Genomic DNA, 18452 nt, shown 5'->3' with positions numbered 1-18452 from the left:
AATCTTAATAATATTACTGAAAATAGAAAATTACACTATATTTTATGAAATTATAATTCAAATTCTAAACAAACTGTTATCAAATTCTCTCCAGCAGTTCATTAAAAAAAGAATGAAAAGACAGCTACAAATGTTGAGGAGTATGTGAAGAAAGGAGAATGCTCAGGCATTGCTGGTGGTAACATAAAATAATGCACTTTGGAAAACATTTTGGAAATTTCTTAGAATATTAAGCATATATATATATATAGATAGATAGATAGATAGATAGATAGATATAGATATTGGAGAAGGCAATGGCACCCCACTCCAGTACTCTTGCCTGGAAAATCCCATGCACGGAGGAGCCTGGTGGGCTGCAGTCCATGGGGTCGCTGGGAGTCGGGCACGACTGAGCGACTTCACTTTCACTTTTCACTTTCATGCATTGGAGAAGGAAATGGCAACCCACTCCAGTGTTCTTGCCTGGAGAATCCCAGGGACGGGGGAGCCTGGTGGGCTGCCGTCTCTGGTGTCACACAGAGTCGGATACGACTGAAGCGACTTAGCAGCATATATATATATATATTATATATATATGTATTAAATTTATGACCTAGCAATTCAACCCCATTAGTGGTTGTCTGTTCAAGAGAAATGGTATATATTTCCATATAGATACTTACAGGTGGATGGTTTTTGCAAGATTATTCATCATATTAATAATAAAAATTGGAAACCATGTAAATGATTTTCACCTAGTGACTAGATGGACAAAATATGATATATCCGTAGAATGGAATAGTACAGATCAATAAAAAGGAATTACTACAGATACATGCTATGATGTGGCTGAACCTCAAAATATTATGCTCAGTTCAAAATAACATAGTCTGACATAAGTGACTGTATATTGTATTGTTTTTTATATGAAATGTTAAGGAAATGCAAGTCTATAGAGCAGATTAGTAATTGTCTGAGAATGGGCAGAGGTTTAACAGAAAATATATAGGAAGAATCCTATTAAAATGATGAAATGTTTTAAAGTTTATTATAATTATTGCATAACTTGATAAACTTACTGAAATGTCATTGATTTGTACCCATAAGATGGATAACGTATATATGTGAGCTATGCTTCAATAAATTAATTTTTACAAAAGAAGAAAAGGTTTGTCTCATATTAAATGTCAATTAATATAATTCACTATATTAACAGAATGAAGAAAATAATACATCTCAATATTTGAATAAAAAGTCTTTAACAGAATTCAGCACACATTTAAGATAAAAAATAAAAATTAGAAGTGAATCTCTCAATCAGATAATTAGTAACTAAGGAAAGAAGCCTCACATAAGATAGTTTTTAATTTTCAGGGTCTCTGTATTTTCAACTTAAACCTGAGAATGAGATACTACTTCTTCAGACTGGAGACTTTATATAATGAAAAAATAAATAATTTGATAACAATTTGAAAGTAAAAGTATTTATATTTGCAGTGGTAGGATAATAGAAAATTCTGTTAAAATTTTAAAAAAGAACCTACAATACCCAAATTATTGTATTAGAGTTTTTGCATATGAGGTCAATATACAATCTAATTTATTTTTGTATAACTACAATTTTTGTTTTACAATAATTATAAAGTAGCATTTCCAATTTAAAGCAAAATAAGGAAATAGAATACTTGGGTTTAAATTGAAATTTGTCAAAAGTTGTATAAATTCTTTATTTAAAACTTCTCAAAAATGGAAAAATGGAAAAAAGGAAAGAAAAAAAAAAGACAAATGAAAAGATGAATAAATCTTCATAAATAAGAAGACTCAAACTGGTAAGATGTCCTTTCTTTCCAAAATATTTGCCTCCAAATTCTAGCAGTCTTTTGGCAGAAATTGACAAGATACACTTAAATATGTATCTTTTATTTAGGCAGTTGGACTCAGGGCAGAGGCAGGACTCCTCCTTCCCTCTATCTCAGGTCCTTGGTGACAACTGTTGTCCTGGGGAAGTGACTATGTGGTCCCTGTGCAGGAGGTGATGTTCTTTCTATTAACAACTCAGGGATCACAACAAATGCAGCAACCACACGAGCATTATAGCATCCTATGCTATCTGTTTAAGGGAGGGGAAGTCACTCAGTCGTGTCCAACTCTTTGCGACCCCATGGACTGTAGCCCATCAGGCTCCTCCGTGCATGGGATTTTCCAGGCGAGAGTACTGGAGTGGGTTGCCATTTCCTTTTCCAGGAGATCTTCCCCACCCAGGAATCGAACCTGGGTCCCTGTATCAAAGGCAGACGCTTTACCACCTGAGCCATGCTATCTGTTTAGCAGACCCAAAAGGAGACTGACTTAAAACAAACTAATTGAGATTCCGAAGCCCTTTGTGGTTTCTGAAGAGTAAGAGGAACTGCAATGCAAGACTCAGACTTTGGGAAATTTAGCCTAATGAAAGAGTGGATACAAGAAATTGGCGAAAGCAAGAATCTTCCACAATCTGTAATTGAAAATGTTGAAGGAAAAATGTTTATGCTTGGATCTTGCCAATTAGGAATGCCTACAAAAGGTGCCAATACTGATGTGTGTTGCACCAAGATATATTGGTTGAAGTGACTTTTTCACCTCATTCTATAAATTGAATTTACAGGAAAAAGTGAAAGATTTAGGAGCTGTTGAAGCATTTGTGCCAGTTATCAAACTGTGTTTTGATGGCTTAGGGATTGATTTTTTTTTTTTTTTTTGCAATATTAGTACTGCAGACTATTCCAGAATATTTGGACCTAGGAGAGATAGTCTGCTTAAAAAGTATTAATAGATAGAATATGTGTAAGCAGTCTAAATGGTTCTAGGGGAACCAATGAAATTTCACATCTGTTTCTAATTATTGACAACTTCAGGTTAACAGGGGGCCAAACTTCACACATCTATTCCAATATATTAGGTTTCCTTGACGCTATTTCCTGGACTAAAAGTAAGTAACAGAACTTGCCAACTTTATCCAAATATAATAGCATCAACTTTTGTACATTGATTCCTCAGGGTTTTCTAAATGGTATGTGTTTAGATTATATTAAAATTGATTTTAAAATAAATGACAATAAAATATCTCACTTTAAAAAATATGGATAGCCAAGTGATCATTAAAAAGAAAAACCAATTAAAAAGACATATACTAATTTACTTTGAGTTATGGAAAGATTGAAGGCAGGAGGAGAAGGGGATGACAGAGGATGAGATAGTTGGATGGCATCACTGACTCAATGGACATGAGTTTGAGTAAACTCCATGAGTTGGTGATGGACAGGGAGGCCTGGAGTACTGCAGTCCACGGGGTCGCCAAGAGTGGGACACGACTGAGAGACTGAATGGAACTGACTCTATTTCCACATTAACCAAAAGAGTGTGGCATGGGCCTGAGGATAGAAAGGTACAAAGATATTTGGAGACCAGAGCTCGATCCCTGGGTTGGGAAATCCCCTGGAGGAAGAAATAGCAGCCCACTCCAGTATTCTTCCCTGGAGAATTCCATGAACAGAGGAGCCTGGTGGGCTATACAGTCCAGCGACTAATACTTTCCTCACACACTTAAATGGTCAAAAATATTTTTAATTGAAAGAGACACATGTACCCCAATGTTCATTGCAGCACTGTTTATAATAGCCAGGACATGGAAGCAACCTAGATGTCCATCAGCAGATGAATGGATAAGAAAGCTGTGGTACATATACACAATGGAGTATTACTCAGCCATTAAAAAGAATATATTTGAATCAGTTCTAATGAGGTGGATGAAACTGGAGCCGGTTATACAGAGTGAAGTTAGCCAAAAAGAAAAACACCAATGCAGTATACTAATGCATATAATATGTAATTTAGAAAGATGGTAACGATAACCCTGTATGAGAGACAGCAAAAGAGACACAGATGTATAGAACAGTCTTTTGGATTCTGTGGGAGAGGTGGTGGGGGATGATTTGGGAGAATGGCATTGAAACGTATAATATCATGTAAGAAATGAATCGCCAGTCCAGGTTTGATGCAGGATACAGGAAGCTTGGGGCTAGTCCACTGGGATGACCCAGAGGGATGGTATGGGGAGGGAGGTGGGAGGGGGCTTCAGGATGAGGAACACATGTACACCCGTGGTGGATTCATGTTGATGTATGGCAAAACCAATACAATATTGTAAAGTAATTAGCCTTCAATTAAAATAAAAAAAAATCCTAGAGATAAATGTTAGATAAACTAGGAAAAAAAAATTTTTTTTAAATCATGTCAAATATGTTCCAAAGAAAATGGAAAATCTTTGAAACAAATGGCTGGGACAACTTATAAACACTTTAAAACGTTGAAACTTGTCATTTATCTCACACCATACATCAAAAATTAATTTGAGATGAATCATTAAGATAAATATAAACACAAGTATTAAAAAGTTTCTAGAAGAAAATGTAGGTACATATTTTCTCAGATTTTGAGTGAGCAAGTATTTCTTAAATTGGACCCAGAAAGTGTAACATTTTTAGAAAAGCATAAGATGGTTCCTTCAAAGTTAAAATCTGCCCATCAAAAGATATGTTTCACAAAATAATGGCAGAACAGGATGGGGAAATACTTTATATTTATATAAAATAATGTGTTTATATATACTTGTCTTTCCAAAATTCATATGTTGAAGCCAAAATTCATATGGTTCTCCAATATGACTGTATTCAGAGATGGGGCTTTTAAGGAGTTAATAAAGGTTAAAGAAGAATATAAGCATGGGGCCCTAATTCAATATGACTGATATGTTCATAAGAAGAAAGAGAGAGAGAGACCAGGGTTATATGTACTCAGAGAAAAGGTGACATGAGAACACAATAATACTGTGGCAGTCTTTCAGGGAAAGGGAAATGGTCTAAGGAGAAACCAAATCTGCTGACCCATTGATGTTGAACATCTAACCTCCAGAATTGTGAGAAATAAATTTCTGTTGTTTAAGCCACCCAGATTGTGCTATTTTGTTATGGAAGCCTTAAAAGTATAATAATAATAGTTATTGCTACTACTATTATTACATATACAAGAACTTCCTTCCAAAATAAATGAATTATTCAGATAGCCTATAAACCAATAATAGAAGAAAGACAAAAATTCAAAAACAAAATGGTATAAATAGTGACAACAAACATTTTTGATAAGGATGTGGAACAGCAGAAATTCTCCATACATTGCTAAAAGGAGCTTAAAATAGTACAGTCGCTTTGGAAAGTAACTTTGGCAGCTGCTTCTTTAATAAATTATAATAACTTTATGACATAACAATTCCACTCCTAAGTACTCAGACAAGAAAAATAGAAGCAGAAATCCAAAAGCAGATACAAGGATATTTGCATGTAATAGCTAGTAATTGGGAACTATGCTAATGTCAACTAAAGAATAATGGATAAACAAATTATGGCATCATGCTGCAATGTAATACCATGTAGGAATATTAAAAAAAAAAAAAAAAAACTAATGACCAATGAAAGCAATGTGAATGAATGTCATAATCATTATAAGGAGTGGAAGAAGCAAATATAAATGAGTACACAATGCAAGATTGCATTTTTATGAAACACTGGAGCTCCATCAAGCCAATCTGTTTTGAAATGCTCACAGTAGAAATCTCATGTGGAGGAGAAAAAGAAGTTCCATGAAGGGTCTTTCTAAGCCAACAGTAATTTTCTGTATTTTGATAATGGTATGGTGTACACAGTTGATGAATATGTTGAAAGTCATCACAGTGGAAATCAATATAGGTACACATTTACCGTATGTAAAATAGATTGCAACAAAAAAGTTAAAAATTCAAGGTCATGAGTAATTAGCAATGATGAAAAGACAAGTATTATTTTTGAATTTAGAGGAATAAAAGAAAATAACCAGCTTAGAATTTAAAGTACAATAGCAATTATTAGTTCACCTAAAAACTACTGTCATCATTGAACAGTGCTATTTAAGAAATGTTCACAACTTCTGTAAATTTACTCTGTAGTAACACCTATAATCTCCACACATTCTGACCGTCTTCTCTCATTTTGCTTATCTATTATCTCCTGCTTTCTCTTCCAAAACATAGCCAATATTTAAGCTGCCATATTTTCATAGAAAATTCTAGAAATATTTTTTCTTTTGTTTTCAATTTTCTCCCATTGAATATGCAAACCTACAGTAGTTGAAGTTATTCTTTCCTACTTCTTATTGCTTGTGGTGGAATAATATTCTTTTCTACTGATGTCAGTGTAACTCTTATTCCAGTCTCTTTTAAGAGATCTAAATTTTCAGTTATTTTCTTTTTTAATTCTGTTCCACCTGTTTCCCTTTATTGGTACTTTCCTCAGCATCCCCATGGGCTCTAGTCTCTCCCATTCTTTTTTCACAGCCATATCTTCAAAAAAATATTTACATTTACTTTTTTCCTCCCTCCCTAAACTCTTTCTAATCAACTTCTAACATTCTGTTTTTATTCTTTTTGTTTGAGCAAAATGAGTTTCATAAACTATGTGCCAATGGATCCAGTGGAAATTTTTTTTTTCATACATATTGACACCCAGAGTATTAGACTTGTTGACCTCTTCCTCAATATATTCTTTGGTTCTGTGACATTTTATTCACTTGGCTTTCTGTCTCTGGCTCATGTCAGATTCCTTTACAGGCTTCTCCTTTGCTTTTTGGTTAATGTTGGGGGAATATCAGAGCCACAGCCAAGGTCTTAAAATTTTCAGTCTTTAAACCTGCCACAGATGATGGCACGTACTCCTGTGTAGCCTATAATCTTCTCATACTACAGTCTCACACGTACATGTCTGAGGTCCACATCTAATTCTTTGGCCTCACGTCCTTAGTGTTGACTATTTCTTAGAACTAACCACTTGGGTATTTCACAAGCATCTCAAAACACCACCTGTCCCAAATGAAAGACTTTGCTTTAGTGCCTGCCACTCCAATGATGCTTTTCTCTTATCCCATCAGTCTGTAATTTCATTTTACCTAGTTATTCATTCAGGTTTCTAAGCTCCTGATATTGCTTCCTTAAATGATAGTCTTCATTTTTCACTGACCTCCTCAGTTTCACAATTTTCTACTTCCCTCTTATCTTCTAGACTAGTTTGTCTTATTTTATGCTCTCCAAAGCATCCTGTTCTTTCCTGTTTCTAAGATGTATTTTTTTTAATTATTCGAACTATATCCACATATTCTAACTGTAATCTAATTTTAATGCGGATTCAGGAACGACTTTACCCACTTTTTTAGCTTCAACTCATTAAAATTCTTATCCCATAGAATGATTTCAAAAGTATGTATTGAATTAGTTATTTAATTAATGACGATCTTTTTGTGACCAGGAGCCTAGAAGGAAATAAAACACAATATGTGCACTACCTCAATGTTTGTTGAATTTCCATTTATTCTACTTTCTGCATATTAACAATAAATAATAGAAGAAATTGTTAGTTAATAGTAACATTACAGCATTAACAGTTTCTGTGAGAACAAGTTCATTATGATGATAGGTACAAAAATCTATGGCCCATGTTTGCTAATGGTGTGTGGTTGATTAATCAGTGGAACCATTGGATAATTATGGTGTTCTGATAAATGTGATAGAAAAAGCACTGAAAAACACAAGATGACAATCTAAATAGCAGATCAAGGGAGGTTGTTTACTGAAAATTGTATTTTGCTTATCATATGTTTTACACATTTTACAATGAGCTAGTAATACAGTGTTGAAGAAGATAATACCATTTTTAATGAATTTACTGTCTAGATGTATAACAAGACAACGGAATTGGCAGTGGCAGTTCTGTGTCATAAGTGCTAAGTTAAGGTATACACACAGTAACAAACAAAGTTGCTAAAAGAATATGATTTCAGAGAGGGAAAATGCCAGAGACAAGGAAAATTCTCCTGAAATATTTGCAGTAATTCAAGAATGGGATAATAATGACTTGAAAAAGAGAGTAAAAACCTGAACAGAAACAATTCTTGGCTTGGATTGAAGAACAGGGACCAGTAAAGACTATCGCCGAGTTAGCACGAGCATCAGAGTCATTTCATGCCATCGGCCAAGGGAAGAGAGCACTAGGGACAGGCAGAAGTCATCAATAGATGTCGATCTTGTAGACACATAAAATGAAGATTCAAACTGTATGCCTTATTTCATAGCAATCTTATATCTGGAACCCATTTGTTCCAAGATGAGGAACCCAAATGTACTGAAATTGGGGAACATTGACCAGGAGATACAGTGATAGACCATTATATAACGGATAATTCCCAAACTAGTTACTTTATACATAAATTAGCTGACATGAACAACATTAATTTCTTCCAATAGTACTTTAAGATTTGTGCAAAGATTTTCCAAGTAGAAAATTAAGAAGTTTCGACCTGAGCAAGTGATTTCTGTTACCTCATTCATTTTTATTGAACACTAAACAGAAACCAGATGAGTGTTTGAAAGGAGTAGAGAATGAAGTCTAAGTCTTAGATTAATGTCAAGACCAGAATTACAATGGCAATGCTGTATCCATATGAGAAAAACTTTATCATAGAACAAACATTTTCTAAGTTCAAATAGGCAGATTTTACATTAAAGTTGGATTTTAAAATTTATTTTAATTAAGTCATTTAATTCCTACTTTCACACTCATTACCAACAAAACAATATATAAAATAATATGAGCTGACAAGATGGATCTTTCTCATAAATGATTATTGATAATTTCTACATGTTTCTGTTACTAATATGATGCTTTCACTAAGTAAGAACATATGCATCAAATAATTCAGTGAATTTTAAATTTGTTAAAGCTGCCTTTAAAAGAAATTTTCAAAATAAATGCTAACATTCAGAAATTTAATTGCTATATAGTAGTGTGGCTTTAGGGAATTTTTGTTTTTACATGTATTAAGCAAATTTGCTAAATATTAAACCTTATTTGTAATTATGATGCAAAACACAGCTGAGGAACTAAACACATAAATTGGGTTCTGTCATATGTACAGATATATGCAGCTTTAAATATACAGAGCATACAGAGAATGCTCATGTAATGTAAACAAAAAAGTAATGAATCTAGTTGAAGCTACTGTAAATATTGTGATACTAATTTTATTTATAATTCAACTAGAATATAGGGAAGATAAATTCCATCCTTCAGGGATGTTTATACTATGTATAGAAGGGAATTTTTTCTTCCATAGTTTGTTTTCTAGTTCTTGGTTTTGTTCCTAGCTTTTTCTAGTTTTTCCCATGAATTCTCATTATCATTCTTTGTTTAGTCACTCAGTTGTGTCCAGCTCTTTTCAACTCCATGGACTGCAACACTCCAGGCTTCCTTGTCCATCACCAACTCCTGGACCTTGCTCAAATTCATGTCCATTGAGTCGGTGATACCATCCAACCATCTCATCCTTTGTCATCCTCTTCCCCTCCTGCCTTCAGTCTTCCACAGCATCAGGATCTTTTTCAGTGAGTCAGCTCTTCACATCAGGTGGCCAAAGTATTGGAGCTTCAGCTTCAACATCAGTCCTTCCAATAAACACCCAGGACTGATCTCCTTTAGGATTGACTGATTTGATCTCCTTGCAGTCCAAGGGGCTCTCTAGAATCTTATCCAACACCACAGTTCAAAAACATCAGTTCTTAGGTGCTCAGTGTTCTTCATAGTCCAACTCTCACATCCATACATGACTACTGGAAAAACTGTAGCACTGATTATATAGAAATTTCTTGGCAAAGTAACATCTCTGCTTTTTAATATGCTGTCTAGTTTTGTCATAGCTTTTCTTCCAAGCAGCAAGCGACTTTTAATTTCATGACTGCACTCACCATCTGCAGTGATTTTGGAGCCCAAGAAAAGAAAGTCTGTCACTGTTTCCATTGTTTCCCCATCTATTTGCCATGAAGTGATGGGACTGGATGCCATGATCTTTGTTTTTTGAAAGTTTAGTTTTAAGCCAGCTTTTTCTCTCTCCTCTTTCACTTTCATCAAGAAGGTCTTTAGTTCCTCTTCACTTTCTGCCATATGGGTGGTATCATCTTCATATCTGAGGTTATCGATATATCTCCTGGAAGTCTTGATTCCAGCTTGCACTTCATCCAGCCTGGCACTTCACATGATGTACTCTGAATATAAGTTAAATATGCAGGGTGACAATATACAGCCTTGACATACTGATTTCCTAATTTGGCACCAGTCTGCTGTTCCATGTCCAGTTCAAATTGTTGCTTCTTGACCTGCATACAGGTTTCCTGGAGGCACGTGAGGTGGTCTGGTATTCCCATCTCCTAAAGAATTTTCCATGGTTTGTTGTGATCCACACAGTCAAAGGCTTTAGTGTAGTCAATAAAGCAGAAGTAGAGGTTTTTCTGGAATTTTCTTCAGTTTTCATGACCCAATAGATGTTGGCAATTTAATCTCTGGTTCCTCTGCCTTTTCTAAATCCAGCTTGAACATCTGGAAGCTCTCAGTTCATGTACTGTTGAAGCCTAGCTTGGAGAATTTGAGCATTGGTTTGCTAGCTTGTGAAATGTGAGCAATTGTTGCATAGTTTGAACATTCTTGGCACATTATCATTCATATAATTCTATTTATGTATTATCATTCATATAATTCTATTTATGTATTATCATTCTTATAATTCTAATAATCTCATGATTCTAATGCAAAACTTAATTCAATAATGACTTTAACTTAGCCTATATTAAGGCTAATGTTAAGGCATTTATTGACATTTTATTTTCAAATTCAAGAAGAATTCAATTATAAACATGCTTGACTCTTGAAAGTAAGAAGCTCCCTGACAAACTAGAGTTATATCTTTTGCTGTAATACTTGAACAATCTAACATAAGACATTTAATCAGGACCTCTTTTAAAATATTATAGTATGATAAATTTGGAATGTAATGGAAAATGCTTTATTATCTTCCAGTATGTTTTTAGAGAATACTGAAGCTTATTTTTGATGCCCTGTCAATAAGTAAATATCATAAATAATATGTAACAATATGAAATTAACATATAATATAATCTTACTTGATCAAAGCAGTACATTTGCACTGCATTCCTTAATCTGATGTGTTCATACATGTGCATTATGCTTCAAATTTACAGGTATAAATTACAAAAGTTTGACATATAATTTAAGCATTTTACATGCAAATATAGGATAAAGAGAAATAAAGGATTTATTTTGAAAGTAAAACACCAATAAATACATAGGCTAAGTTAAAATTATTATGAACTTAATAGTTTTGCATTAGGGTCATGAGATTATTAGAATTATAAGAATGATAATAATTTATTAACAACAAAAACCATATTAATATTTAAATAAGCAAGTGTAACTTTCACAATGTCATAGCAACTTAGGATAAAATTTAGATAGAGATAAAAAAGAGAAAAATTGATATAAATTACATTAGATATTTTAGAAAAAAAATGCATGCCTACATTTATTCCTTAAATGAAACAAGTCGCCAGTCCAGGTTCAATGCATGATACTGGATGCTTGGGGCTGGTGCACTGAGATGACCCAGAGGGATGGTATGGGGAGGGAGAACGGAGGAGGGTTCAGGATGGGGAACATGTGTATACCTGTGGCGGGTTCATGTTGATATATGGCAAAACCAATACAATATTGTAAAGTTAAAAAATAAAATAAAAAATTAAAAAAAATTCATGTGATAACTGTAATCTTTTATTATAGAGACTTAGTTATAAGAAAAATACTTTTAAGATAACAATTTCTTCTAATTTTTCTTAGATTTAATAGTATAAACTTACTTAACTTAGGAAGTGGTTTTTCTACTTTTGTCTAATCATATAGTATTAATTTGGTAATTTTTTTGTGAAAAACCCAAGGGAAATCTTTATAAAGTTTTTGACATAGACCATTTCTAACCATTTGTAGTATTTTTAAAACATTTATCAGTTTTAACATTGAATATAATTTTTCTTCAAACAATCAAGAATCGGTGCTGTGCTGTAGATTTTGCACTAATATAATTTCTTGGGACAATAACTGCAAGAAATTTTAAGGAGATTATATGAAGGTCAGGAAGCAACAGTTAGAACTGGACATGCAACAACAGACTGGTTGTTGGAACAACAGACAGATTCCGAATAGGAAAACGAGTACATCAAGGCTGTATATTTTCACCCTGCTTATTTAACTTATATGCAGAGTACATCATGAAAAACGCCGGGCTGGAAGAAGCACAAGCTGGAATCAAGATTGCTGGGAGAAGTATCAATAATCTCAGATATGCAAATGACTCCACCCTTATGGCAGAAAGTGAAGAGGAACTCAAAAGCCTCTTGATGAAAGTGAAAGAGGAGAGTGAAAAAGTTGGCTTAAAGCTCAACATTCAGAAAACGAAGATCATGGCATCTGGTCCCATCAGTTCATGGGAAATAGATGAGGAAACAGTGGAAACAGTGTCAGACTTTATTTTTTTGGGCTCCAAAATCACAGCAGATGGTGATTGCAGCCATGAAATTAAAACACGCTTACTCCTTGGAAGGAAAGTTATGACCAACCTAGATAGCATATTCAAAAGCAGAGGCATTACTTTGCCAACAAAGGTCCGTCTAGTCAAGGCTATGGTTTTTCCTGTGGTCATGTATGGATGTGACAGTTGGACTGTGAAGAAGGCTGAGCACCGAAGAATTGATGCTTTTGAACTGTGGTGTTGGAGAAGACTCTTGAGAGTCCCTTGGACTGCAAGGAGATCCACCCAGTCCATTCTGAAGGAGATCAGCCCTGGGATTTCTTTGGAAGGAATGATGCTAAAGCTGAAACTCCAGTACTTTGGCCACCTCGTGCGAAGAATTGACTCATTGGAAAAGACTGTGATGCTGGGAGGGGTTGGGGGCAGGAGGAGAAGGGGACGACAGAGGATGAGATGGCTGGATGGCATCACCCACTTGATGGACATGAGTTTGAGTGAACTCTGGGAGTTGGTGATGGACAGGGAGGCCTGGTGTGCTGCAATTCATGGGGTCGCAAAGAGTCGGTCATGACTGAGCGACTGAACTGAACTGTGGTGAATCTATTGATTTCTCGTTTCTGAAGATTTGAAATTATTCTGAGAACAGTGTGAAAAACCCTAATACTGTGCTAAATAATGGAGATAGAACATGCATGATATGTAATGCTCTAATATTACCCAATTTTTATCCGTGAAAAAGACAGATTTTTAACTAAAATATATTACAAAATTACTATACCTTGATATACCTGATGCTTGAAAAGATTTTTTTGGAAAAATTAAGAAGACTTAATTCAACCTAAAAAGATATAAGAACATTTAGTACAGCCAAAAAGGATTTGAATTTGGAGAAAAGGTACAGCTTGAATAAACACAAGTTTATCTGGAGAAGAATATGGGTTATCAGGTTTTGCCCATAGTGAATTTCAGGCAAAGTGGAATTTTCTAGCTCATCCATTTCACAGCAAGTATCACTTCTCATTAAATTTAATGGTAATATAAATCATATAAGATAGTAGTCATTTTCAGGTTTATCTTTTCCACAAATTGTGTATTTCTTTTCATTTTTACTTTTGTATCTAATTCATGTTTATACCCCATTACTGATACCTAGTTATTTATCCTAAAATGCTTGTTAGCATATTACTGATTTAAACTAAGGCTTCTTACATCTGTTATAATAAAATTTCAGCCTATGGGTTGTATTTTCCATTTTAGATCCAAGTTTAGTCTTCTGTTTTCACTTAATGAGAAATAGATAACTAATCATAGAGTGTTTTAGGAGTCAAATTCAGTCACAAGAATAGGATAATCAGCCTATTCACAGGCATAGCTTTCCCTGAGATATGTAGTATATATTATATTGTGTTCTTTATTACTACAGTATATAAATACACATTTCAGAACATTATGTGCATAAGATAAGCTTAAAATAATTGCAATGAAATCGCTAGTCATATTTGTCCTATGAATAAATACTTGTAATAAGTGAAATATAATCCATTTAGAGTTTGACTAGTCTTATGAAAGCAAATATACTTGAAATATGTTTTGGGCAGCTTCAACAGTTCTTAAAATGAATTTCACCTAATCTTTGCATTTTCTGAGATCAAATGCTTCTAAGTTACTAAAGAGTATGTCTTTCAGAGATGTACCTAACACATTCAGGTCTTGGAGATTTGACTAAAATCAGGGTTTAGAAGCAGACTGCAAAGAATTGATATTCATAACCACAGGATTGTGTTGGTCATAGTGAAGAACAGGGCACTTAATGCTGGGGGTCACAGTGGACCTGGGTCAGAAGAGTGAAGCAAAGTCTAGGTGATGGGACCTAGAGGGTCAGAGTCCAGGAAACAGTGATACAGGCACTACAGACTGAGGAACTGGCATAGAACTTCTTTGTGCAGGTGGCTGATAAGTGTTTGCCTGAAATTTTTATGTGTGTGTGTTGACATAAACCATGTAATCTCTGGTCTAGAAAAGTTTAATTCTCATAGGGAATCTCAGTGCTATTTTCTGGAGCCCTGATGCCAATGGAGGGGTACAGTGTCAGCCAAATGTTCGCTAGTTCCTGCAGCTCAAGAATCTTTGATATTTGGCAAAACTAATACAATTTGTAAAGTTTAAAAATAAAATAAAATTAAAAAAAAAAGAATCTTTTTCCTTAAATTTTTATATATTTATTTTTGGATGTGCAGGGTCTTCATTGCTGGGTGGGTTTTTCTCTATTTTCAGCAAGTGGGACCTTCTCTCTAGTTGCTGTGCATGGGCTTCTCATTGCAGTGTCTTCTCTTGTTGGGGAGCATGGCTCTAGGTGTGTGGTCTCAGTAGTTGTGGGTCCCGGGCTGTAAATCACAGGCTTACCAGTTATGGCTCATCGGCTTAGTTGTTCTGAGGCAGGTAGGATCTTCCCAACCCAATCCAGGGATCAAACCCATGTCTCCTGCGTTGGCATATGGATTCTTTACCACCGAGCCACCAGGGAAATCTGTAAGAATCTTAATGTTGTGTGATTTAGAACTTGTAGAAGACAGTCTATGAGGCCCAACCTCCCCCTGGTTGAAAGAAATTCCTTTACTTTGAATTTCAAAAACAAACAAACAAACAAAAAAAAAACACAAAATAAAATAAATATTTTCTAGGGAGAGTATTAGGAAGGTACCTAGATTTTTAGTGTCCTAGAATATGAGCAAATGTCTCCAGGTAATATGAGTCTAATCCCCATAGTCTCTTTGGAACAATATACAATATAGAGCTTCTGAACAATCATCCTTTAATCAAGCTTGCCAGTGCTCTTGGGTCAGAAAGCCTGGGCCTTAAAGAAATATAAAAATATTCACAATGGACTGTTTTTGAAAGCTGATGACCACAGCAGCAAGAGAGGAGAACACAGTTACAGAGCATAACTTCCAGGGATGGGACTTCCCAGGTATTTCTTGAATGGCTTGTCAAGCTTTTCAGCCACAGAAATTGCCTTTGTGCTTCATCCCATTCCTTTAATATTGTTTTCTTCTCTCTCTTATTTTATCTCTCTCCCTTAAATATTTCTGGGCTTCCCCGGGGGCTCAGACAGTAAAGAACCTGCCTGCAATGCAGGAGACCTGGATTCAGTCCCTGAGTTGGGAAGATCCCTTGGAGAAGGGGATGACTACTCACTCCAGGATCTTGCCTAAGATTCCTTGGGAAATCCCATGGACAGAGGAGCCTGGCAGGCTATAGTCCATGGGGTTGCAATGAGTCAGACATGACTGAGCTACTAATACTTAAATATTTCTCTTTTCCATTGCATGTCCATAAAATACTCATTTCATCTGCTGTCAAGTTTGTTTTTGCTTCATCACTACACAGAAATGTAACCTTTGCCTTCCACTGCTTGAGCCAAACTACTGGTTCTACATTTTCACATCCTCTGAGGGGATCTTCAGCCATGGACAGCTTCTGAAATGCCATGATCTAATTCTCTGATGTGACTCAGAGAGAAAGGAGAAACTGACAAGGGGCATCATAGAAAAGGGCCAGTCAGAGGGTACAGAGAGCCTTGCTGTTCAAAGAGGAGCTCGCATACAAGCAGCATTGGCATCACCTTATTAGAAATGCTGATTCTTTGGCCTCACTCCAGACTCACTCAAACAGAATCTTTGTTTTAACCAGATTCTCGAGATATCCCTGGTGATCTTGGAAGAGTCTGTATCAAGGAATGAAACACTGATGGGAAACCACAAGAGCCTTAGAAAAACTCTTTGGCCTCAGGGGAAAAAATGGTATCAAAGATGCAAGGAAGGCACTTTGCTGGTCCAGTTGAGGCTCTATGCTTCCAATGCAGGGAACACCTGTTTGATCCCTGGTCAAGGAACTAAGATCCCACATGCCACAGGGCATGGCAAAAAAGAAAAAAGAAGGATGTAAGGAAGGCCACTATAGGTGTAATTGGCAGTAGAAATTTTGCTAAACCCCTGACTATTTGACTTATTAGGTGTGGCTATCATGATGTAGTCATAGGAAGCAGAAATCCTAAATTTTATGCTGAATTTTATCCTCATATGGTAGATGCCACTCACCAAAAAGTTGATCAAATCAAATCATATCAAATATAATGTTGTTGCTATATATAGGAACATTACACCTTACTGTGGGACCTAGATATCTGCTGTGGGTGAATTTTGATTGATGTGAACAATAACATGAGGATAAACCAATACCCAACATCCAATGTGGAATATTTGGCTTCATTATTCCTGGACTCTTTGATTGTGAAAGGATTTAATGTTGTCTCAGCTTGGGCATCTGGTCCTATCACTTCATGGCGAATAGAAGGGGAAACAATGGAAACAGTGACAGAATTTATTTTCTTGGACTCCAGAAATTTATTTTCTTGGACTCTCCACACTGTGGAGAGTGTCTGCAGCCATGAAATTAAAAGATGCTTGCTCCTTGGAAGAAAAGCTATAACAAACCTATACAGCATATTAAAAACAAAGACATCAATTTGCACAAATGTCTATCTAGTCAGAGCTGTGGTGTTTCCAGTAGTCATGTATGGATATGACAGTTGGACCATAAAGAACGCTCAGTGCCAAAGAATTGATGCTTCAAACTGTGGTGCTGGAGAAGACTCTTGAGATTCCCTTGGACAACAAGGAAATCAAACCAGTCAATCCTAAAGGAAATCAACCCTGAATGTTCATTGGAAGGACTGATGCTTAAGCTGCAATAGTTAGCCACCTGATGTAAAGAGACGACTCATTGGAAAAGACCCTGATGTTGTGAAAGATTGAGGGCAAGAGGAGAAGGGGGCTACAGAGGATGAGATGGTTCGATGGCATCACTGACTCAATGGATATGAGTTTGAGCAAACTCCAGGAGATACTGAAGGACAAGGAAGACTGGCATGCTGCAATCCGTGAGGTGGTAAAGAGTCGGACATGATTTAGCAACTGAGCAACAGCTTGGGTGCTTCCATTACAACCTAAGGATGCTGTCTGGCATGTTTACATATGCAGCAACAATATTCAATCTCCACAGAAGGTTATTGAACTTGCCAGTCAGTTGAATTTCATTCCTGTTGATTTGGAATCAAAGCAATTGCAAATTTACCCCTGTGACTACCTTCTGGAGAGGGCCAGTGGTGGTAGCCATAAGCCTGGCCATGTTTTTCTTCCTTTATTCTTGGGTCCTAACTGTGATTCATCCATGTGCTAGAAACCAGTAGAGTGATTTTACAAGATTTCTGATGAGACTGTGAATAAAACTTTGCCCATAGATGCAATTACTTTGCCATCTCCAGTCTACCCAGCTGATCTGGCAGCTGTTTATCAGCTTTATTATGGCACCAATATAGAAGCTTTCCACTTTGGTTGGAGACCTGCTTACAGTGTAGAGAACAGCTCGAATAACTAAGCTTTTACTCCACTTTGGTTCATGTTGCCTACAGCCTCTGCTTACCAGTGAGAAGGTTATAGAGATACTTCTTTTTCAACATGGCTTATCAGCAGGCATAAGATGTACTTGATATTCATCTGATGCTTCCCTGGTAGCTCACATGGTAAAGAATCTGCCTGCAATGCGGGAGGTCCGGGTTCAATTCTTGGGTCGGGAAGATCCCCCGGAGTGGGAAATGTCAACCTATTCCAGTGTTCTTGCCTGGAGAATTCCATGGACAGAGGAGCCTTGTGGGCTACAGTCCATGGGGTCACAAAGAGTTGGACACGTTGAGCAATTAACACACACAGTAAAATACTTGATTAGTATAGTTAGTAAAATATAAGGTTTAAATAATCCATCTGCCAATGCAGGAGACACAAGAGATGTGGATTTGATCCCTGGGTGGTGAAGATCTTCTGGAGTAGGAAATGGCAACTCTGGATTTGCCTGTAAAATCTCCTGGACAGAGAAGCCTGCCTGGCTACAGTCCTTAGGGTTGCAAAAGGGTCAGACATGACTGAGCA

The 18452-nt window shown here is 36.0% G+C and overlaps 2 pseudogenes; both read left to right on the top strand.

Moving 5' to 3' along the window:
* The first annotated feature begins 2344 nt into the window (after positions 1 to 2344).
* Positions 2345 to 3010, top strand: LOC129653916 (poly(A) polymerase type 3-like; annotated as a pseudogene).
* Positions 3011 to 16215: 13205 nt separating this feature from the next.
* LOC129654246 (metalloreductase STEAP2-like) lies at positions 16216 to 18005 on the top strand (annotated as a pseudogene).
* The last annotated feature ends 447 nt before the right edge of the window (positions 18006 to 18452 follow it).

This window comes from Bubalus kerabau, chromosome 5 (assembly GCF_029407905.1).
Source record: "Bubalus kerabau isolate K-KA32 ecotype Philippines breed swamp buffalo chromosome 5, PCC_UOA_SB_1v2, whole genome shotgun sequence".
In the NCBI taxonomy this organism is placed as follows: domain Eukaryota; kingdom Metazoa; phylum Chordata; class Mammalia; order Artiodactyla; family Bovidae; genus Bubalus; species Bubalus kerabau.
Note: the sequence above shows the minus strand (reverse complement) of the source record. Positions and strands in the feature narration are given on the sequence as shown.